Raw genomic sequence first — 23702 nt, forward strand, 5'->3', positions numbered from 1 at the left:
ATATAGGCCCGTGTCGAGACCGAATGATGTCCCACGGGCACCAGGAACATTAATGTATTCATGATTTTCATTTGAGTCTGTACTTTCCTTCCGCTAGAGTCTGTCAGTTGTTTTCGAGTCTATATTTTCTTTCTGTTGGAATATGTTGGTTTGTTTTCTTCTGTATTTCGTCTTTTCATCAAAGTCTATTAGTTTCTTTTTGAGTCTGTCAGTAATCAAAACATTTGCTTTTTATGAAAATTGAAAATCCTAAAATATTTTGTTATTTATTTTACATTTATTTCCACCAGAACTACGCACGGTCTGATTCATGCGGGGACATGATACGTAGGCAATCTCTATAGGATTCAACTACCACTAAAAAGAAAAGGGGGAAATGAAAAATAAATAAAGGAGGATAGAATAAAGGAAGCCTAAAAGAAGGGGCACAATTATGAGAGTCCGGAATGACGCACGCAACCGAAGCAAATGCATGATAGAAAATGGTTAATTGTCTAGGTGCATTGCATCCCAACGTGTAATTGCATATATGTTAAACTCTAAAAACTAACAAGTTTGTTGTTTTGTAGAGAATTCAAGCAGTTAGTTTATCTAGAGGATACTAGCACATTATCATTACCAAACCAGATCAAAAGGACCAATACCAGAAATCATGTCTATCCCGGGTGTCGACACAAGTGTTCAGGTAGAGGAGTTGGAAGTTAGTAAAATGAAAGAGGAGATGCTCAAACTTAAGCAACAGATGGCCGAGATGTATCAGGCCTGGTCTAAAGGACAATCACCCCAGCTAACCCTGCTAACCCTGCTTCCACCCCACCACCGGCTCAGGCTCAGGATCATCCTGCCATCGATCCAAGCTTTCCCATTTACCAACATTACCATGGCACTACTTCTCATATGCCACAAGCTCCACTACCAAAATCAATTCCATACCCCCATCCGCCAGTCACCTCTGTCTTTGTGGTATCTCCACCAGCTGCACTCCATAGATCCTCGAGTGAGCCTATGTTCCAAGCTCAGGACAACCAGTACTACCCCCCGGAGCCCACCTTCAAAGATCCTGAAACCTACCTCTATAATACACGTTCTGATTTTCCGAGAGAAGTTGAGAGACCAGCCAAAAATCCCGAACATGAGGAGATGTTCAGGAAAGTTAAGAGCCTAGAACAGTCATTCCGGGACATGCGAGGATTAGGAGGTCAAGTAAGTGTGGCCTACAAGAACCTATGTCTGTTTCCAAATGTGCAATTGCCGCCAGGTTTCAAGATGCCCAAGTTTGATCTATACAATAGGCAAGGTGATCCAGTAGCACACTTAAGAGATTTTTGCAGTAAGATGAGGGGAGCCGGAGGAAAAGATGAATTGTTAATGGCTTACTTCAGTTAGAGTTTGAGTGGATCAGCATTGGAATGGTACACCCGCCAAGATCATGGAAGATGGTACACATGGGATGATATGGACAAGCGTTCGCTTGTCACTTCCAGTATAATCTTGAGATCATTCCAGACCGACTGTCATTGACTAAACTGGAGAAGAAGCACAATGAAAGCTTCAAAGAATATGGTTTTCGATGGAGGGATCAGGCAGCAAGGGTAGATCCCCCAATGAAAGAGAGCGAGATGGTTGATTACTTTTTGCAGGCTTTAGAGCCGACCTACTTTGGTCATTTGGTGTCCGCAATCAGCAAGTCTTTTAATGAGGTTGTAAAAATGGGAGGCATGGTCGAGGAGGGACTTAAGTCCAACAAGATCATGAGTTATTCATCAATCAAGGCAACCACCCAGGCCATCCAAAACGGCACTGGGGGTGTACTTGGGAAAAAGAAGAAAGAAGATGTTGCGACAATTGAGTCCGGAGCCTAGTTCAGATCTAGAGGCCCTTCACCCTACTATAACCAACCCCGACCCTACCACCAAAATGAGCCACACACTCCATATAGCCCTCCACAACAATACTAGCCACCGCCAGATCCCCATTGCATTTCATTGCTGTTAATTTTTCTAAGTTTAGCCTTTTGTCAACAAATAAGAAGGAATTTCAAAGCTTACTACCAGTTTTGAAATTGCACAAAGCAAAATGCGGCTAGAACATGCCAGAGATGATATGATGAAAAGTGGGACATATGGTGTAAGCAAAAAGTTAAATCGGTGGAATGGTTCAGTAATGTTGTAGGAGATATACGAGTTCAGACAGAAAGGTCAGAAATGGAGAACAACAGTTGGGGATCCTGGAGTTAAGGATCAGTCAGAAGGTCAAAACAATCCTTCGACCATGTTCAAGGCAGTCGAAACGAAGCAGAGCCTAGCAAAGAGAAAACCACCCCCAGCAAGAATGCCACAACTAACCGCCACGTTTAAACTGACAAGATTTTCTTTGATTGAAACAGGGGCAAAAATGGCATTTGTTTCAGGAAACATCTGTAAGGAAGACAAGTACCATGCAGGTTTGATCGCAGAATTCTCAGGACCCTCTTGGAAAATGGGACTTAGTTTAAAATTCAAAATACATGACTGAGTAGCAAGATCTGGCATAAATGTACCCCAAAAGAATATAAGTTGGTTTCAAAATTTTCATTCTGGAGATAGAATTTAGTTAGGAGTTGTCAGGACCCTCCTGGAAAATAGGACCTAGTTTAAAATTTAAAACAATCATGAGTAGTAAAATCTAGCATAAATGTATCCCAAGGAATAAGATGGTTTTTAAGTTCGCATGTTTAAGATATGATTCAATTAGGAGTTTTTAGGACCCTCCTGGATAATGGGACCTAGCTTTGAGATCTCTATTAGATAACAAGGTTTAGCATAAGTTCTTGTTGTAGGGTAATATAATTTAGTCGTAGAATTGTCACTCTTAAGATAAGACTTGATTTAAGAGTTGTCAGGGCCTGCATGGATAATAGGATGTAGTTTAAAACTGGTTTGGATAACAAGATTTAGCATAAGACATACCCTTCAGTAGATATAATTTAGCTCTAAAATTGTCGTTTAATTGTCAGGACCCTCCTGGATAACGGGGAGTAGTTTAAGACCTCCTTAGATAACAAGATATAGCTTAGATTTAAAATCGTCATTTAGTTAAGAGTTGTCAGGACTCCCCCTGGATAATGGGACCTAGCTTTCAAATTCTTATTAATATTTGGTGATGTGATTCAGTTTAAACTCACAGAAGCGCCCAGCTACCAAACTGGGGCAAAAAAATTTCTTTTGTTTTGTCTATTTTTGTTGAAGTCAGGTGCCCATCTGAAGAATAGGGAGAACAACACGGATATCAAAGATAAGAGCGTGACCAAGTACTAGCAATCAGGCGTCCACCTGGAGAACAAGGAACAACAGTTGAATTATCAGCAATCAGGCGTCCACCTGGAGAACAATGAACAACAGTTCGAGTTTCGGCAATCAGGAGCCCACCTGGAGAACACGGGAAAACAAATCAGGTTTCAAGGAAGATTGACACAAGTATTAGTAATTAGGCGCCCACCTGGAGGAACGAGGGAGAACAAGTCAAAGAAATGTAGTTTCAAGAAGAAGATGGACCAAGTTTCAGAAATCAGACGTCCGCCTGGAGAAAAAGGAAAGACGGTTGAAATTTCAGCAGTCAGGAGCCCACCTGGAGAACAAGGGAATACCTTCGAGTTTCAGCAGTCAGGAGCCCACCTGGAGAACAAGTGAATACATTTCAAGTTTTAGCAGTCAGGAGCCCACCTGGAGAGAAAGGGAATACAATTCAAGTTTAGCAGTCAGGCACCCAAGGGAGAACGAAAGGAAGAAGCAATTCAAGTTCGAGTAATCAGTAGCTCGCCTATAGAATAGAGGATAGGCAACAATGGTCAAAGGAAGACGTTTAAAGGTTCAGCAACGAAGTACCCGCCTGGAGGAGAGGGAAAGCATCTCAAAAATACAATTCGAGTCAGCAACAAAAGAACTTCTGAAGAAAATACAAGTCAACAAGGCAACAACAGTCACAAGACCAAGTTTGAAAATAATCTTTGTAAAGCATAGATTATAGCTTAGTCTAGCTTCTTCATTTTTGTCATGGTGTAATAAGGAGGTCAGTAAGTAGTACTAGCAGCAGCAACAGTAATAGTGAAACCACAGCTTCATGGTAGTCCCAGCTACCGAAACTTCCTGAACTACATTGACATGATTCCTTTATAGCCAAGGATATGTAGGAAACCTTTGAAGCAGAGGTTCGGTCAAATTCTTTCAAAAACTGCTTCCCACGGAGTATTCAAAACGGGCAAAAATCGCTCGTATCCGCTCACTTTATCTTTGCACGAAAACTCTTTGTGTTTTCGAGCAAAGAGGGGCAGCTGTGAGCACGTGATTTTTGCCCTATGAGAATTACTCCCGAAAAATTCAAAATAAAATAATTTTTCCGTTGTTTGCAATTTTGTGGATTTTTGTGGTATTTTCTATTATTGTTTGCATTTGTCCATGCATATTTATTTGTTAAATAAATGAAAATACAAAAATATGTTGCATTTGCATTTAGGATTTATTTTACAATTAGGATTAGTTAAGTAAGTTGTTTTACAAAAATGAAAAAATCACAAAAATAACGTACTTCGCATTTTAGTGTTTACTGTCAAAATTGTGTGATTTTCTTTTAATTAGGTATTTAGTTATTTGTGATAATAACTATTTAGAGTTAATTAATATTTTTAGGATAATTTGGTCAAGGTTAAATTTAGGTTTGTATTTTTATTTTAATTAGAAAGAAAATTGAAAAAAGAAAATAAGAAGAGGAAAATATGGTTTGGGCTAATTTGGTCAGAATCCCACGCCCAAAACAAAAACCCACCCCAGACCTAATCCCCAGTCCAGCCCAAACACGTTCCCTACCCAGTCCGCCCCTACCAGAACCAAACGACGTCGTTTGGACACGCTTTGATCAGGGCCGTCGATTTCATTTGATCGAACGGTCCAAGGCCTTCCTCATTACCCGACCCTGACCTGCCCCTGAACCGGTCTAGCCCTAGTCAAATAAAACGACCCCGTTTTGATTAAAAGCTTTGATCGGAGCCGTTGGATTTCAATCATCCAACGGCTCAAATTAAATCACCTATTTTAATATACCCAAAACCAAACCACTTACCCCTCTCAGAACCCCCCCTCATCCGTCTCTCATCTTTTCAGAGACACCCTGTCTCACCGCCTAGCTTCGCCGCCTTCCACCACTGGAAATCGCCTCACGACGGTTCCGGTGGTCTAATCCCTTCCATATTTACACCATAGAAACACCCCGAGCCCCTCTTTCCAAATCATAGACTGGTTTCCTTCGAATCTTACCAAAACTGCTTGAATATTGAATCTAAGATTGAGCCCTAGAGGTTCAAAATTTGATTTTTCGTGAACCCAGTGACATATATTGGTCCAGGCCCTTAGCGTTCCATGATTAGAAGACTGATTCCTCACAAAAGTTGATACTGCTCACTTGTTCTTTACAAGAATAAGCGATTAGTATCAGTTTCGTGTGAATCATGATGGCAAGCGATGTTTTCAGAGTCTAATCGGTGAATTCCCTTTACTATTTTTGCTCATCTTCAAACTCGCATTACCTCTGCCTCATCTTCTTTTCTTCTACATGTTTTGATTGGTCCATTCTCTGATTGAAGTTGCGATTAGCTTCAGACTCAATTTCTTTGACTTAGGTGATGTTCGTCTATTCATAGTTCCCTTAATTTTAGATCCCGTATCAATGTAGTTGGTTCTGTTTGTGTTTGCACTTTGATTTTAGGTCTATTAATTATCTTCTATATTCAATCAATAATGTTTGCACTTGACATTTGATTCTAATTGCCCAAATGATTTTGTTTTTGAGTCTGTAAATGTTCAGAACTTCCAAACTGAATGAATTAGAACTGTAGCGGTTTTAACTCAGGGGGTCTACTAACAAAGGGTAGTGGTGCACTACTGAATTAAATTATAAGCACTAAGTAGTGAAATGAATTAAAAATGAAAAGGGGACTGGTAGTGGCTGGCTTAATACCCTTTTAGGAGCTGGAAATCAGAGAACATGGGAAATGTAATTAAAAGGCTAAAAAATACAAGTGTAAAAGGAAATACAGTCTGGAAAGGGAGGGGTGTCACACCTCCTTTTTCCGCACCCGCAGGGGGCGCAGGGTTTTTTTTTCCAATTAAAGGACAATCAAAACGGGATTGGTTTAATTATTTCAGAGTCGCCACTTGGGAGATTTAGGGTGTCCCAAGTCACCAATTTTAATCCCGAATCGAGGAAAAGAATGACTCCATATTACAGTCTGCGTACCAGAAATCCGGATAAGGAATTCTGTTAACCCGGGAGAAGGTGTTAGGCATTCCCGAGTTCCGTGGTTCTAGCACGGTCGCTCAACTGTTATATTTGGCTTATTTATCTGATTTTAAATACAATATGAACTTATGTGCAAATTTTATCTTTCAACCGCTTTTATCATTTACTGTTGATTTTTATCAAGAATTGCAACGTTATAAAATGTATCTCGAACCACGTTACAATCAATGTACCCGTGGTCATCGACACGCTTTGACTCCGTTGAGATTTGGATTTGGGTCACATCAATGTGCACCCGAGTTTAAGGAAATTAAATTATTAAAGGCGCGCCTAAAGCGACTAGCGTATTTATTTTGGGTAGGACCGTGAAATTTTACTAAACGGTCCATCCCGAAGTCTAAACAATTTTTAAAGCAAATATTTACTGAGGGCCCCGCAATTTGTATTTTATTTGGCGAGGCTCATCTCATTCTTATTTTTTAAAATGAATTTGCAACGTCATGGACACGCACCTCGAACCACGTCACAATCAATGTACCCGTGATTAGAAACACATTTCGACTCCGTTGAGAATTGGATTTGGGTCACATAAATGTGCACCCGAGTTTAGGAAAATTAAATTATTAAAGGCGCGCCTAAAGCAACTAGCGCATTATTATTTTGGGTAGGTCCGTGAAATTTGCTAAACGGCTCGTCCCGGAATCTAAGTATTTAATATATACATTTAGAGGGCCCCGCAACTTGTATTTTTTTCGGCGAGGCTCGTCTCATTTTATTTATTTATTTATTTTTCTCTTTTAGAAATAGGACAAGGCTAAAATAACTATGTTTTTTTTTGCTACTTCGCGAGATCATAGGTTATAGATTGAACCCATTTGATGAAGCGAGCATTTTTCCGCGGAATTAAAATTGCTACTATAATTTCAACATTTACTACCACATGTATAAACAACTATTAAGACAAACTAAATAATTAACCTTTCAGAATATGTGCAAACCTCTATTACGATAAATGTTTGGATAACAACAATTTAAACATGAAGAAACAAAATGTCAAATAGCTACTTAAAATAACGAAACTACGGGAAAGACATTCATGGCCAAATTTCAATACCATACGGGGTTAATTATCAAATATAGCAATTTGCAATCACCATGTATATAATGTCGCGTACTATCCGCATGAACTAGGATTGTATTTCAACAAACGCATGTACATATTGCTAAACAACAAATATGAAGGACACGGACAGAGATGACCTACTTGATATTATCGTCCGATGCGTTGGACCCGCGACGAAACCTCGGACAACAAACTCGACGTACCGGACCTCGACGAACCAAAGACGACCTCAACGGACCTCACCCCGGACAGAACTTCTGGGCTACCTTTTGTACGTTTCAGTTAAGCTTCAGCTGGTGTGTGTGGGTGTGTTTTTCGGTCAGCCATGGCAAGGAGGGAGGGGTCGTTTGGGCAGTGGCACTTGGTGGTGGCGTTGAGCTGGGTTGTTTAGTCGTTGGCTGGAAATGACGACGAGCAGGAGCTCGCTGGCTGGGGGAATAGGGTGGTTTGGCGGTGTGAGATGATGAGGTTAGGGAAGATGGTGCAACAGCAATGGGGGACTGCTGGTAGTCGCCGGTGAGTGACGAGATGGGACGATGAGGCTGGACGACGAAGGAGCAGCGAGGGAGACTGGTTGTGGTCACCGGACGTGAGGGAGTGGACGGTGGACGTGAAGGGGCTGGTAGCGACAGTAGGGTCGAGGAGGGGGCACTGACGATGCAGCGAGCAGCAGCTCGACGGAGCTGGTGCGTGGGGGCTGCCGGTGGTTTTGGACGGTGGTGTTGGGTGGTTTTGACGATAGTGGGGCTGCCGGGGAAGGTGACGGGATGGAGAGGGAGTTGTTGGTCCGGTGCTGGGTTATGGACGGAGGGAAGCTTTTTTCTAGGGTTTCTGCTTCTTCTCCTAAAGAAGAAGAAGCGTGAACAGTATTTCTTTTCCAAAAAAATTCAAAGTTCCCCCTCTTCCTTTTGCCTTTGTCCGTGTTTTGTAACACAATGCCCGTAAAAATGAGCCCCACGCGTGGTGGGGTTCAAGGCATATGTCCCCCACGCGTGGTGGGGTTCCCCACGTGTCCTGAACACGGTTTATTATGGGCTAGGTCCGAAAATTAGGCCTAAAACCGGGTAGTTTGAACCCGAATATTATTCTTTTGCCCGGACCCGAGAAATAGGAACTCGTTGCTTAACTAGTCCTATGTAAGCAAAATAACTACCAAAAATAAGACTAGTATTTAAACAAAACTATATTTTTTTAAAATATTTTTTCAAGATTTAAAATAGCTACAAAATATTAATGAAACTATTTTTTTGTAATTTTCGTTTTTTAAATATTAAGATAAAATATGAGGTAATATTTTTGTATTTTTCAAAGTTAAAATGACTATAAAACCTTAATAGAACTATATTTTATTTATTTTTTTGTAATTTTCGAAATTATATAAAGTACAAAAATAAAGTGTAATTTTTGTATTTTTCAAGTTTATGAGAGATACATAAACTAAAATTTATATATATATTTTTTGAATTTTTTTCTTTTTGCAACGAAATAAAGTAAAAATAGTTAAAATAGCTATACTGGACCCAATTTCATATATTCATGCTAAAAATGTGAAAATTCTCGGGGAGGGTCAAAAATCACGTGCTTACAGCTGCCCCTCTTTGACTGGAAACACGAAGAGTTTTCCGACAAAGAACGACTAGACGTGTTTTTGACCCGACCATTACTTGGACGGACTACACTTAAGGAAAGGGAGGGAATGTGACCGAGCCCTGGTATCTGAGCTGCCTACATATCCTTGGTTATACAGGAATCAGGCCACGTGTAGTTCGGGATGAGAGAGATAGTGAAGTGTACCGAGGTGAAGAGCCGATCGAGGTGCCGTTCCGTTGAGGTTCCGGTCCGCGGTCCTGTCATTACAACAAAAATGAAAACTGAAAAAGACTAACTAAGCCTATCAGCTACTAGTTACAAGGATTCCTATCTCTTAAGTCTTCTGAAACTTGGTCTTGAGTCTTGAATGGTGCTTCATACAGACTTTGGATTTGAACCTTGATACTTGCTAGTTGTAGGTGTTAGTTCTTGAGCAGACCACATCTGTTCTCCACTTCCGTATTTTCTCTTTTTTGTTTTTCTCTTTTCTTGTTCTTCTTCTTGTTTTTTTTGTTTTTTTTTTGTTTTTTGTTTTTGTGACCAGCTTCTGTTGATCATCCCAGACTATTGATTCGCGTTCTTGAGGCGAGCTTCTATCTTGGATTGAATGCTGGGGATTTCTGTTGTAATCCTTCTGCTTTCCAGTGGGTCACTACTTGATCTTTGACAGGCGGACTCCTGACTTCTTCGATCTTTGACATACCACAAACTCCATTCTACAGGCGGGTCCCTGACAATCAAAACAAACAAAACAAACAAAATTTCCTAACCCAGTTTGCACTGGGGAGGTTTGTGAGTCGTTAGCAAAATCGTAGCCCACTGATACTACTGATGCAGTGCTGAGAGTGAACTAAACACTAGACTAGGATGTATTCCCTTGTTATACAGGTGGGCGCCTAACTTCAATGCTTGAAATGTAAGGACTGAAATGTATTCCTCTGTTATTATGGGCGGGCTCCCAATTTCAACACTTGAAAAGTAAAGACTGAAATGTATGCCTCTGTTATCTGGGCGGGCTCCCAATTTCAACACTTGAAAAGTAAAGACTGAAATGTATGCCTCTGTTATCTGGGCGGGCTCCCAACTTCAACACTTGAAAAGTAAAGACTGAAATGTACGCCTCTGTTATCTGGGCGGGCTCCCAATTTCAACACTTGAAAGTAAAACTGAAGTGTATTCCTCTCGTTATACAGGTGGGTGCCTGGTTTTAGGAAAATGACTCTTTTCTTTTCAAACGTTTTTCTTTTCTTTTTTTTTCTTCTTTTCCCTTTTTTTTTGGTATCTTAGGAGAAAGATTCATCAGACTAAGATTTGGATCCTAGGAGAAGGTTCATCAGACTAGGTCTCTATCTTAGGAGAGAGATTCGTCAGACTAAGATTTTGATCCTAGGAGAAAGTTCATCAGACTAGGTCTCTTCTTTTTGGTATCTTAGGAGAAAGATTCATCAGACTAAGATTTTGATCCTAGGAGAAGGTTCGTCAGACTAGGTCTCTATCTTAGGAGAAAAATTCGTCAGACTAAGATTTTGATCCTAGGAGAAGGTTCGTCAGACTAGGTCTTGTTTTTTGGTATCTTAGGAGAAAGATTCATCAGACTAAGATTTTGATCCTAGGAGAAGGTTCGTCAGACTAGGTCTCTATCTTAGGAGAAAAATTCATCAGACTAAGATTTTGATCCTAGGAGAAGGTTCATCAGACTAGGTCTTTTTTTTTGGGTATCTTAGGAGAAAGATTCATCAGACTAAGATTTGGATCCTAGGAGAAGGTTCATTAGACTAGGTCTTTTTCTTTTTGGTATCTCAGGAGAAAGATTCATCAGACTAAGATTTTGATCCTAGGAGAAGGTTCATCAAACTAGGTTTTTTCTTTTTGGTATCTCAGGAGAAAGATTCATCAGACTAAGATTTTGATCCTAGGAGAAGGTTCGTCAGACTAGGTCTCTATCTTAGGAGAAAAATTCGTCAGACTAAGATTTTGATCCTAGGAGAAGGTTCATCAGACTAGGTTTTTCTTTTTGGTATCTTAGGAGAAAGATTCATCAGACTAAGATTTTGATCCTAGGAGAAGGTTCGTCAGACTAGGTCTCTATCTTAGGAGAAAAATTCGTCAGACTAAGATTTTGATCCTAGGAGAAGGTTCGTCAGACTAGGTCTCTATCTTAGGAGAAAAATTCGTCAGACTAAGATTTTGATCCTAGGAGAAGGTTCATATGGGTAAAACTTAAACTTAGGAGGAAATGCATCTCCTATGGGTGAAACTAAAACAAACCTAGGAGGAAATGCGTCTCCTATAAGTAAAACTAAAACAACCTTAGGAGGAAATGCATCTCCTATGGGGTGAAAGTGAAAGTAAACTTAGGAGGAAATGCATCTCCTATGAGGCGAAACTAAAACAATCTTAGGAGGAAATGCATCTCCTATGGGTAAAACTAAAACTTAGGAGGAAATGCATCTCCTATGGGTGCAACTAAAACGAACTTAGGAGGAAATGCATCTCCTATGGGTAGAACTCTAACGATTTCAAACTAGGAAGTGCGTCTCCTATTAATGAAACCTTCGCTTTCTCTTTTTTTTTGAATTATTTACTTACCTGTGTTGTCTTCCCTCGAAACTGTTGGGGATTATTTAGACGGGGATGACTTTCCTTTTCTTTTTCTTTTGTTTTTTTTAATCTTTTTATTCTTTTTGTTTTTCTTTTTTTTATTCCTTTTTTGTTTTGTTTTTGCATAGCTTCTTCCTTCAAAGACTACCTCCCTTGATTTACTTACCTGTTGGGGGGTAAAATGTTATCAGCTGGGGGTACCTGACTTCCAGAAAATTTTCTAAATGGAAGGAAAATTTTCTGCCCCAGTTTGATAATATCCCTTGTGGCATGCGTTTCTGCATCAATGCCATTTCCTTTACCTGTTTCAAATCAAACAAAATTTGTTAGTTTAAAACATGGTGGTTGGCTGTGATACTCCTATTGGGATTGCTTTCCCTTTCTCCTTCATTGCGCTGTGCTCCACGACTTGTTGGGGATGATATTATGTGCTGGGGATAATCCCTTCCTGCTGGGGATATCCCTCTTCTTTTGTGGCATAGCTTGGAAACTGGCATTTCCCCGACCTTTTAGTCTAGTATGGATTTCGCCGAATCATGCTCACTGCTCTCCTTGCTTTGTTCACGGGCCTTGTCTTTGAGGTTTATAACCTTGGTTTTGGCAAGGATATCCCTCTTGACGCTCGTCAATCCTTTTGTCAATTCCCTTTTGCTGGGGATATCTTTATTGACACTGGCCTCACGCTTGTTCCTTGCTGACTATATCATTTGGAGGTACTAGTCATATCTCATCTTGAAAAGCTGATGGCATATTTGAAGTCATTTCATACTTGTTCTGACCAGACAGACTCTATTGGGGAATTTTTCTATGAAAGGAGAAAGATAAAAGAAACAAAATAAAAGACAAAGGAAAAGATGACTCTTTTGCAAAAGAAACTATAAATAAAAATCTATCAAACGCAGATACCGACTCTAATGGTCATGACATGCATATGTGGCCTATCCTCCGCCGTTAATCGTCTTTCCAGATATTCAATTGGCAATTCCCCATCTGATTCTCAATCTTATTCAACTTGTAGTGCCCGCAAGGTTTTCACTAGCAAGTCTCTCTCATTTTGGGTTCTTCTCTCAGCTTTCATCGCCTTATGGTGCTTGTGAAGGTTTTCACCGATAAGACTCTCTCATTTGTATCACTTTCCAGCTGGGGATTTGGAGTGTTGCCGGTATGACTCCCTCTGCTGGAGATTAGAGTCTTTTCTGCTGTGGAACAGAATGTTAGGTTCGCCGGTAAGACTCTTCATTTGTCTGACTTGGCATCTTTTGAAGACTGATCGGAAGGTCTTTCTTTGGACCGTAATGTGGGTTTTGGATAGGCTAAAAAGAAAGGGTATAAAAGGCTCAAAGAATACATTAATTTTGGGTTATTAGTTACAACCTTCGGAATTAGATTTATTTACAACAAATGCAACCTTTGCCCCAGTTTCTTGCTTGGGGATATTTTAATTGATTTTTTTTCAAAACTATGACCGAGCCGTGAAGCGCCTACGTATCCTCTTTGAGGAATCAGGTCAAACGTAGTTCCCAATTCCTCTGTTTCATTTGACTTTTTTTTCTTTGTTATCATTTTCCTTTCTTTTCTTTTTCTCTTTTTTTCTCTCTTTTTCGTTTTGTTGTTTTCTTTCTTTCTCTCTTTTTTTTCCGTTGCTACTGATTCCGAACGAGGGGTATGAAAGAAAAATAAATAAGGCTCAAAAGGGGTAACGAAGGATAAAGTATTTAGGTAGCAGAACAAAATGCCTTCGTCATTCCAGTCTTCAAGACATGCCAAGTGCAAACAACACAATTAAACAATAGATTTATAGTCTCTTCCGATGGTGCTAGACTTGACAAGTATATTCAACATCTGTTTGTTCATTTGTCACTTCTAAAGCACCGTTGGCGACACTCCCATTCTCATTATTATGAACGACCCTCATGCCAATTCGGCGAATCTTTGCCTTTTAACGGTTTTCTTTGTGTTTAACTTGCCCCAGTTCCACATGACTCGAGCTCTGTATGATCTCAACCGTTCTTATTTTTCTTTAACTGTTCTGATCACCTCTCCAGGGTTTGGATTAACTTTTAAGATTAGGCCCAAACTGGGTGCGCATGTTATGTCCCTAGAATCGGCATCGAACAAAAAATGGTAAAAGGACTAAACAAAAAGATGACTGGAAATAATAAAAGACCGGACTTTGTATTAGACTACCGGTGAAATGGTTTAAATAACAAAACAAACAAAACAATCCAGAACAAAATCCTAAAAACAAACTGGACAAGACAACATCCGACTCATAACCCTAATAATCCGAACAACAGAAATGACAACAAAATGAGCCACCACAAGCTTCTCTCTTGCTGACCCAGGAACAAAACGTCCTCCCACTTTATCAAAATTGGCATTTTAGCCACTGAGCTTTGCATCAATACTGCCGAGACCATTACCAGCTTCAACCTCATCAACCTCCGTCGGCAAATTCTCGAGGAGGTTCGAGTGCTCCATGTCACTGTTATTAATCGCAACCCGCCCTTCTCGGATCATTTTCTCTACTTCCCTTCTCCAACTATGACAGCTCTCAATGTTGTGCCCTATGACATTGGAGTGGTAGGCGCATCGCGCTGCCGGATCAAAGCTCCTTGCAAGTGGATTTAGAGTACATGCGGGGAGTGGCTCAATCGAACCAGCATGCCTTAGCCTTTCAAACAGACTGACATAAGATACCCCTATGGGGGTGAGAGCCTTTCCTCGTTTCAGCAACCTCTTCATTCTTGCATGTTGACAGGGCCGGAAACCTGATCCAGATGGTTTTTGATGGGCTTGTATGGGTGGGTAAGCATTTCGTGGAGTCGGGTCCCTGGGAAGTGAGGTATGGCTTTTGAGGTCACGGGGAAAGAAATGGTGTTGGGGAGCGGAGAAGCCATTGAGGAGTGATGGAGCTACTCGGGTAGCTGGGAAGGCTGCCATAAGTGGGTTGGGATGGAGAGTATGGGGGATCTTCCATTATGGTGTTGGGTGCTTGGGAAATGACCGAGCTCAAGAGACTTGGCGGTGGAGGGGGTGGTGCTTTTCCCGTTATCCATGCCTGATACATGTCTGCCACATGCTGTCTCAGCATTCTCACTTCTTCTACCAACCCGCTGTTCCGTTCGATCAATTGTTGTCGGTCATCAGTACCGACCCACTCGGTTCTGCGGTTCTGAGCCATTGTCCTTTGATTTTGCTTTGCAGGGAGGAGTTACCACAACCAACCACTTTCTATATATGGACACATCAAAGGGAAGCCATCACGTTAGTGTTAGGGCATTGGACAGACAATCATATATCAGAGATACAATGTACCTAAGCAGTTAGACAATTGTGCCCCCTGAAAATCTTCCACACTCTCTTTTATTTATTTATTATTATATTTTTTTATTTTTTATTTTAGTGGTGGTCGAATCTTATGGAGATTGCCTACGTATCATGTCCCCGCATGAATCAGACCTTGCGTAGTTCGGACCAATAAAAGATAAACAATAATGAACATTTTTTCTTTTCACTTTCATCTTGAAACAAACTGGGTTTCAAGGATTTAAAGATGACCCGCAAACTTGAAAATCAAACAACCCGCATGTTCTAATCAAAAGATTGGTAGACTCAAAAACAAAATTCCAGCTCCCTTTCTCTGTTCGACAAATGCAACCAAATGGTTATTTTTTGCAAATGTGGCCCCTTCCAAATTTCACATGAATTTTGAGGCCGGGGAGGATTATTTTATGACACTTTTACAAACTTGTCCGTTCTTTTACGAAAATAACCTTTCGACAACTGAAAGATACTCTAAGGCTATTTCGGCAAGAACGGTTTAAGACGCGGCCGAGGCTGGCTCGGCTTATTATGACAAAATTCAAACGGTATTCACCTGACCGTCGACTTTTTTTTTTTTCAAATTATAATAAAAACTTGGTGTTGCAAAACACGGCCCTTCAGCGTCTCGGGGACGAAGCCCTTTTTAAGGCTGTGTGGGTCCATATCTCAAAATGACCCAAAGGTGGCTGTTTATGCCAAGTCAGCCTTCCGGCGTCCCTTTCGGGAACATTCGGCTATTTATGACAAAACAACATCACCTGACTTATTTATAACTCTTTTTTCATCGTTTTTCAAATTAGAAAAGTCAATATTGCAAACACGGCCTTTCAACGTCTCGGGGACGAAGATTTTTAGGTTGTGGGGCTCAAATGGACCAAGTCTTAAAAATGAACCAAAAGTGGCTGTTTATGCGAAGTCAGCCTTCCGGCGTCCCTTTCGGGAACATTCGGCTATGTCTTGATAAAACAACGTCACCCGACTTCTTTATGAAATTTGACATATATATTTTTGCTATTTTTTTTTGTAAAAGGGGAAGTTGGACATCACCCGACTTATTTATGAATAAAAACTTGACATGTTTTTTTTTTATTATTATTATTTGTTTTTGGCTTTTTAGCAAAAGGGGGGTTGGACCCGATGAGGGTTGCCTACGTATCTCACATCTGGTGAGAATCAAACCCGCGTAGTTCGGGCAATCAAGGATAAGTAGATGAACTAACTTTTTTTTTCTTTTTTTTGAATTTGAAAGAACTACTTTAAAAGAAGAAAGGAAGTATATTTTTTGATTTTGATTGATTTTCTTTTTAAAAGGAACACTTCTAAGATATATTTTTTGAATTTTCATTTGCATTATTTTTTATTCTAAAGAAGAATATATTTTTTGGAATTTTACCTTTAATATAAGAAATGCTTCTAAAATGTTTTTTTCTTTTGAATTTTGAATTTTCTTTTCGATTTTGAAAGAAGAATCAAAATATTTTCGGATTTGTTTTTTTTTTATTTTTTTATTTTTTAAAAGAAACAACTAGAAAAACTTTCTAAAGAAGTCAATAATGGAAAATATTTTTGGATTATTTGTTTTGAAATTTGGGATTCTAAAAACTTTTGGCAAGACAAAAGTTCTTGCAACAGATAAAGATATATATACATTTTTTGGAAATAAAGAAAAACTTTTTGGATTCTTTTTTTATTTGATTTTTATTTTTTATATATATATTTGCAATAATAAAACCACTTTCAACGCCCGACGACTCCCCTTTTTTTAACATAATAAAACTTTTGGACTTTTTGACATTTTTTCAAAACAAGACTTGCTAATAAAACAAACTTAATAAGACATTTTTTCATTTTCTCAAAATTTCGGCAGAGCTTCGACTCTACTCGGACTTTTTCTCTATGCTGTTATTTTCTCCTTTTTTCACGATTTTCTTATATGTGGAAAATGATGACAACATACAAAATCTTTTTTTTGAATTTTCATGCTTTGTTTTTATTTGTATTTTTATTTTTTATATTTATTATTTCTTTCAAAAATGTGGCATGGGAGACATAATGATTTCCAAGACTTCTTGGACTTCGCAAATGCTCCCCATGCGCTTTTCCCAACATATGAAGCGTGGGGGACATATGGGAATTCCAAGACTTCTTGGATTCCACAAATGTTCCCCATGTGCTTTCCCAAAAGCAAGCGTGGGGGACATAGGGAATTCCAAGGCTTCTTGGATTCCACAAATGTTCCCCATGCTTTGATTAAAATAACATCATGCTGGAAATGACCAAATGACCCATACGCCCTTGACTAAATACAACATGTAGCACATAGGATGCCGAAAGATTGTCTATTATTTTCAGGTTGCTTGTCCTAGACGGACCCAACCCCTATGTTGAGTCCCCTAAGTCAAATGCACATGATGCAAATAAACGTTCCTACTAGGGATCCGGCATGTGGCTTTGTTATACTAGGTTCAAAAACCTGGGTCGGTGTTCTAGACAGTGTACCCGAGCGGACAACTCGAGCTGAGGAAGGAGCTCCTTTCCGGGAACCAAAAGGCCAGCCGGCTTAGAAACTTTCCGAGCCTCTTTTATTTAGGGTATGACACTAACAGAATAGGGAGTCTCAACCAGTAAGCACATCCCCGGAGGTAAGAAGAGAAGGGTTTCGGCACAGTTTATATACAATTCAGATAATATCAAAGCGGTAAAAGACAACATTTAGTATGTTATGTCAAAACATGCAATATATATCGGATAATAAAGCCAAATATAACAATTATTCTAAGCTTGAATCCTTGAGCCCTGAACCAGTGGTTCTGGGTTTAATTTCCAGCAGCGGTTTTGTCATACTGGGTTTATAACCTGGGTATACGTTCTAGACTGTGTACCCGAGCGGACAACTCGAGCCGAGGAGGGGGCTACGTACCGGGGACCCGCGAGATCGTCCGGCTTTGTAACTTGTCCGACCTCTTTCTTATTTCAGGTATTGACACTAACAGAATAGGGAGTCTCGTCCAGCGAGCTTCTCCCCGGAGGTAAGGAGAGAAAGGTTTCAGCACAATTTATATGTACAGTTCAAGTAATATCAAAGCGGTAAAAGCAGCATTTAGCACATTAGGCTCAAAACATGTAAAAATCAGATAAAGCCAAATATAACAATTTATCTAAGCTCGAATTCTTAACCCTGAACCAGTGGTTCTGGGTTCAATCCCCAGCAGAGTCGCCAGAGCTGTCACACCTCCTTTTTTCGCACCCGCAGGGGGCGCAGGGGGGCTTTTTCCAATTAAAGGACAATCGAAACGGGATTGGTTTAATTATTTCAGAGTCGCCACTTAGGAGATTTAGGGTGTCCCAAGTCACCAATTTTAATCCTGAATCGAGGAAAAGAATGACTCCATATTACAGTCTGCGTACCAGAAATCCGGATAAGGAATTCTGTTAACCCGGGAGAAGGTGTTAGGCATTCCCAAGTTCCGTGGTTCTAGCACGGTCGCTCAACTATTATATTTGGCTTATTTATCTGATTTTAAATACAATATGAACTTATGTGCAAATTTTATCTTTCAACCGCTTTTATCATTTACCGTTATTTTTATCAAGAATTGCAACGTTATAAAATGTATCTCGAACCACGTTACAATCAATGTACCCGTGGTCATCGACACGCTTTGACTCCGTTGAGATTTGGATTTGGGTCACATCAATGTGCACCCGAGTTTAAGGAAATTAAATTATTAAAGGCGCGCCTAAAGCGACTAGCGTATTTATTTTGGGTAGGACCGTGAAATTTTACTAAACGGTCCATCCCGAAGTCTAAACAATTTTTAAAGCAAATATTTACTGAGGGCCCCGCAATTTGTATTTTATTCGGCGAGGCTCATCTCATTCTTATTTTTTAAAATGAATTTGCAACGTCATGGACACGCACCTCGAACCACGTCACAATCAATGTACCCGTGATTAGAAACACATTTCGACTCCGTTGAGAATTAGATTTGGGTCACATAAATGTGCACCCGAGTTTAGGAAAATTAAATTATTAAAGGCGCGCCTAAAGCAACTAGCGCATTATTATTTTGGGTAGGGCCGTGAAATTTTCTAAACGGCTCGTCCCGGAATCTAAGTATTTAATATATACATTTAGAGGGCCCCGCAGCTTGTATTTTTTTTCGGCGAGGCTCGTCTCATTTTATTTATTTATTTATTTTCTCTTTTAGAAATAGGACAAGGCTAAAATAACTATGTTTTTTTTGCTACTTCGCGAGATCATAGGTTATAGATTGAACCCATTTGATGAAGCGAGCATTTTTCCGCGGAATTAAAATTGCTACTATAATTTCAACATTTACTACCACATGTATAAACAACTATTAAGAACAAACTAAATAATTAACCTTTCAGAATATGTGCAAACCTCTATTACGACAAATGTTTGGATAACAACAATTTAAACATGAAGAAACAAAATGTCAAATAGCTACTTAAAATAACGAAACAACGGGAAAGACATTCACGGCCAAATTTCAATACCATACGGGGTTAATTATCAAATATAGCAATTTGCAATCACAATGTATATAATGTCGCGTACTATCCGCATGAACTAGGATTGTATTTCAACAAACGCATGTACATATTGCTAAACAACAAATATGAAGGACACGGACAGAGATGACCTACTTGATATTATCGTCCGATGCGTTGGACCCGCGACGAAACCTCGGACAACAAACTCGACGTACCGGACCTCGACGAACCAAAGACGACCTCAACGGACCTCACCCCGGACAGAACTTCTGGGCTACCTTTTGTACGTTTCAGTTAAGCTTCAGCTGGTGTGTGTGGGTGTGTTTTTCGGTCAGCCATGGCAAGGAGGGAGGGGTCGTTTGGGCAGTGGCACTTGGTGGTGGCGTTGAGCTGGGTTGTTTAGTCGTTGGCTGGAAATGATGACGAGCAGGAGCTCGCTGGTTGGGGGAATAGGGTGGTTTGGCGGTGTGAGATGATGAGGTTGGGGAAGATGGTGCAACAGCAATGGGGGACTGCTGGTAGTCGCCGGTGAGTGACGAGATGGGACGATGAGGCTGGACGACGAAGGAGCAGCGAGGGAGACTGGTTGTGGTCACCGGACGTGAGGGAGTGGACGGTGGACGTGAAGGGGCTGGTAGCGACAGTAGGGTCGAGGAGGGGGCACTGACGATGCAGCGAGCAGCAGCTCGACGGAGCTGGTGCGTGGGGGCTGCCGGTGGTTTTGGACGGTGGTGTTGGGTGGTTTTGACGATGGTGGGGCTGCCGGGGAAGGTGACGGGATGGAGAGGGAGCTGTTGGTCCGGTGCTGGGTTATGGACGGAGGGAAGCTTTTTTCTAGGGTTTCTGCTTCTTCTCCTAAAGAAGAAGAAGCGTGAACAGTATTTCTTTTCCAAAAAAATTCAAAGTTCCCCCTCTTCCTTTTGCCTTTGTCCGTGTTTTGTAACACAATGCCCATAAAAATGAGCCCCACGCGTGGTGGGGTTCAAGGCATATGTCCCCCACGCGTGGTGGGGTTCCCCACGTGTCCTGGACACGGTTTATTATGGGCTAGGTCCGAAAATTAGGCCTAAAACCGGGTAGTTTGAACCCGAATATTATTCTTTTGCCCGGACCCGAGAAATAGGAACACGTTGCTTAACTAGTCCTATGTAAGCAAAATAACTACCAAAAATAAGACTAGTATTTAAATAAAACTATATCTTTTTTTTTTTTTTAAATATTTTTTCAAGATTTAAAATAGCTACAAAATATTAATGAAACTATTTTTTTGTAATTTTCGTTTTTTAAATATTAAGATAAAATATGAGGTAATATTTTTGTATTTTTCAAAGTTAAAATGGCTATAAAACCTTAATAGAACTATATTTTATTTATTTTTTTGTAATTTTTGAAATTATATAAAGTACAAAAATAAAGTGCAATTTTTGTATTTTTCAAGTTTATGAGAGATACATAAACTAAAATTTATATATATATTTTTTGAAATTTTTTTCTTTTTGCAACGAAATAAAGTAAAAATAGTTAAAATAGCTATACTGGACCCAATTTCACATATTCATGCTAAAAATGTGAAAATTCTCGGGGAGGGTCAAAAATCACGTGCTTACAAGGGGAACAGAAGTAAAAAAGGACAGAATACGCCTTAAAAGGGGGATACTCACTGATATATAAGAAGCTCTGACAGGAGAGAGTTTAGGGAGAGAAGAATAGAGAGTGAAGAGCTGAGAATACTATGAAAAAGAAAAGGAGAAAACTATTGTTCCATTGTTGTTTTGCATTGAATTTTGAAACTTTCTATTCCTAGATAGTTTCTGATTTTCTGTAGTGTTGAAAAACGATTAAATTGGTTTCGGAAAGTGTTTGTTCAAGTTTTCTATCCGTTAACTGATACATTGATATATCCGGGGCTATTCATTGTTTTCTCGGATAAAATCTGGGTTGTGTTCCTGCTTCTACTGACTGCTGATCTTCCATTTTCTTTGGTGTTTCTTTGCTATCATCAGGTACATATCCTTGACTTTAAGCATGTAAAGATTGATTCACGAAGTATTTCTTTATTGAGAAAAAATGGAGATTATGTTCTTTTTCATCAGATGTTTCTTTCTTTTAGTTTCTTTCAGTTTGTCTTGTCGATTTCTATTTCAATATGATTAGAGTACTCTTTGAATCATGAGTTTTACATTGAAACTGTAATGGATTATCATGTAGTATTTACTGATTTTCATCTATTTAATTCTTAAGCTATGTTGTTGTTAGAAGTGTCCGTTAAATTTAAGATCTATGAATATAGTCTACTTGAAAATTCTAGATAGCTATTTCTATTAGAAGTTCGAGTAGCTAGATTAAATGATAAAATGGGTTGCATGTTGTGTTAATTGTGCAAGTTTGAATTATCATGGCAATATGATTCTCCCTTTAGATATGTTTGAGCTGAATTTTGATTGAGTTTTTAAGTATAAGCAATTTGTGAATTCTTGTTCTATGAATACATATGGAGGCATAAGTCAAATGGAAATGATAGAAGCTCGAGGGAAACAATTGTGATTAAATGGGTTTGGTTTTGTCTTTGCTTACTTTGATTGAATCTGCTGTGTATGTTTATTGATATGGAGGTATCAATCTAGTTATTGCCTTTATTAAATTAGCTGTTGAGTTTGATTTCTAGTGCTAGCATGCTAAATTAAAAGGAGGCTACTGCTGCAACACAAATAAATTTCTTGGTCTTTTCTCTACCCTTCGCCCTTTCTCTTCAAAGAACCAAATACGTTATTGGGTATTTTGGTAAGGGTTGTGAACGAGGGACTCAAGAGTCATATTAGCTAAGTGATTTTTTTTTTCAAATTTTGTGAATTCTTGAATGATAAATTTGCTCTATAATTAGCTACGGCTTGTAGTGTTGTAGATTCTGGTTTTCTATTCTTAGCCTCCAAACAAAGACCAACTCATAGCACTAGAATTATCCAAGTTGCTTCTTCAGGAACAAATTGTTTAAAGTGGGAAACGATTATGTGAAATGCATGGCTTTAGACAAATTGGAAAACCACTACTTGATAAAGTTACAATGAAAGACGTTACTGAGACTCTCACAAAGAAGGTACTCGGGATTGACAATGGGTAGGCGAACTTTTAGGAGCGTTAATTAATAATTATCATAGCTAGGGGTACGGTTTCCGTGGCGTAGTTGTGGTACCTAATTTAAAATTAGTTTTAAATACGTATATCCTTAATTCTTTTAGTTGGATAGTTTTGAGGTGTGCAATTCACACATAGGTGCCATTCACCTATGTCCATCACTTGATCAATCTTAATTCTTTAGAAATCGCGGCGCGCCATTTAGCGAATTTTCATGGCCCTCGCAAAGTTGCAAACGCGAAGTTGCTTTAGGCGCGTTATTTTAATAAATTACCTTCCTACACTCGGGTGCGCATTTATGTGACCCAAATCCAAATCCTAACAATGTTATATAAAATGTGTTGCGGACTGCAGGTGCATTTATGTGACGCAATTCAAAATGTATTTTATGTGACGTTGAATTTTTTCAAATGAAAGCGGTTTAAAGTTAAGATTGCACATAGGTTCAAAATGCTTTAAGTCAGATAATTAAGCCGAATATAACAGTTGAGCGACCGTGCTAGAACCATGGAACTCGGGAATGCCTAACACCTTCTCCCGGGTTAACAGAATTTCTTACCCGGATTTCTGGTTCGCGGACTGTTAAACAGAGTCAATATTTTTCCTCGATTCGGGATTCGAACCGGTGACTTGGGACACCATAAATCTCCCAAGTAGAGACTCTGAATTTCTTAATATAAATAAATCCCGCTTCGATTGTCACTTAAATTGAAAAAAACTCTCTTATACCCTTCTTTCCGGGGTGTAGGTAAAAAGGAGGTGTGACACTTGGTACTGATATAGTGGGATCAAACTGCATGCCGCAGCAAGTGTTATAAGGGTGGAATCATATAGTGGAATAAGGGTGAATATAAACTATATGGTAGGATCAGGTTGCATGCTGCAATAGGTAAAATAAGGGTGCATTGATATGGTGAAATAAGGGTGAACTATGATACTGATATTGATATATAGTAGGATCGGGTTGCGTGCCGCAACATATTTATATACTATTACTATTGTTGATGCTATTACAGTGGCATAAGGGAGGATTATGTGTTGTCTTGTGGGATTGGGTTGCGTGCCGCAACAACCTATATGTTTTCATTTCTTGAGCTATATTGGTTTTTCGGTATTCGTATTTGAACTGTTAAAGATT

The sequence above is a fragment of the Nicotiana sylvestris genome, chromosome 5 (assembly GCF_000393655.2).
Source record: "Nicotiana sylvestris chromosome 5, ASM39365v2, whole genome shotgun sequence".
Taxonomy (NCBI): Eukaryota; Viridiplantae; Streptophyta; class Magnoliopsida; order Solanales; family Solanaceae; genus Nicotiana; species Nicotiana sylvestris.